Below are 1470 nucleotides of genomic sequence, written 5' to 3'. Positions count from 1 at the left end.
ACCCCGGGTCCAAATAAAGATTATTACATATGGATGGAACTATCAGAGGTTAGCCAATTGTTGGCCGGGAGAGGATCTTGGGTATTCGGAATGAGGAGGACCCTGATATTTTATACTTTTCCAGAAACAAGATGGGATGGAGCAGGATAGAATGATTAAGGTTGCCGGTGGATAGGGATGAAAACTGAACTGAAATTCCTGGTAACTGTATCATTTATGTAAAGATGATACAATTTCTGAAAATTCATATCTGGATTTTCTAATTTCTATCAACATCGTATTTTAGACGTCGATGAGTAGTAAACTTATGAAACCAGGTAAATTACTGACCGACTGGAAATTATTTTTCTATAGATGATATAATTTCCGACCATTTTTATTCCTATCGATGAGAATGACGAATAATATATTTGTAAAATATTGTGTGCACGTGGGAGAGTGCTGTGTTAGCGATTTTCTAGAAGGTGATAAAGTTTCATTTGCATGTGTTGACTTCACTGTATATCTTAGATAAGGATAGTTTCATTTGGTGTTTTGCTAGGTTAATCCAAGATCATATCAGGCATGTAGAATCTGTCCTAGGAAGCTTTGAAAACCCTAAATGCATTGAGGAAGAAAGCATAGCTTTGAATGGGTGACTTTAATGAAACACTGCTTAGCTACGAGGAGGAAGGTGTACCAAAAACATGGGTTCATGGATAAGCTTAGGGAGGTGTTGGAGTGTATTTTACTATGTTGGAGGATTTGGGTTTAGACAGTTATGCTTTCACTTGGATCGTTACATCAGAGAAAGACTAGATCGGGTTATTGCTGATTTGAAGTGGAGACGTTCCCTGGAGTACAGTGTGCTTAACGTTTATCAAGGCCGCTCTTGTATAATAGGCCTTCAATAGTAGTGCTTGGTGAGGGAACAAGTGTTACATTTTGAGACAGGGAAATTAGTGCATATGAAGGCAATTCCACAAGCTGATAAGCTATGCCATCACCGTAAGTGATGTCCTGCTTTGATCTCACTAAAGGCCTTTTTGATGACATGAGTCTATGGTGTACCGTTGTTGATGGTCTGAATAAGACAAATAAAACAATATGCATTGACAGGCCTGGGACAAGCTGTGCAGCACAAAGAAGAACCGGGGGCTAGGCGCTTAGATATATCCACTTATTCATCTTGGCATGCTTGTTCTGACAACTCTTAACGAACTCCCACAAGATCTCGAGAAAAAAAGATCATGATTTCACCATTTTTTTTTAGGGGATCAAAATCCCTAGAAGGAAGAACCTTTCTTAAGAACATGCAGAACTTCCTTGCAATATTTCGGTGCTCCTGGAGAAGGCAGACCAAGAGGTTCTTCCACATGTTCTTGCACCCAAAAACAAAGCAGAGAACCTCAGCACCTCACCCAAATCCTTGACGAAAAGGGAAGACTGGCCAACAGTCCCCAAAGGAATTGTTACATTCCCAATATACAA

Source organism: Panicum virgatum, chromosome 4K (genome assembly GCF_016808335.1).
Source record: "Panicum virgatum strain AP13 chromosome 4K, P.virgatum_v5, whole genome shotgun sequence".
In the NCBI taxonomy this organism is placed as follows: domain Eukaryota; kingdom Viridiplantae; phylum Streptophyta; class Magnoliopsida; order Poales; family Poaceae; genus Panicum; species Panicum virgatum.
This window is presented reverse-complemented; position numbering follows the sequence as displayed.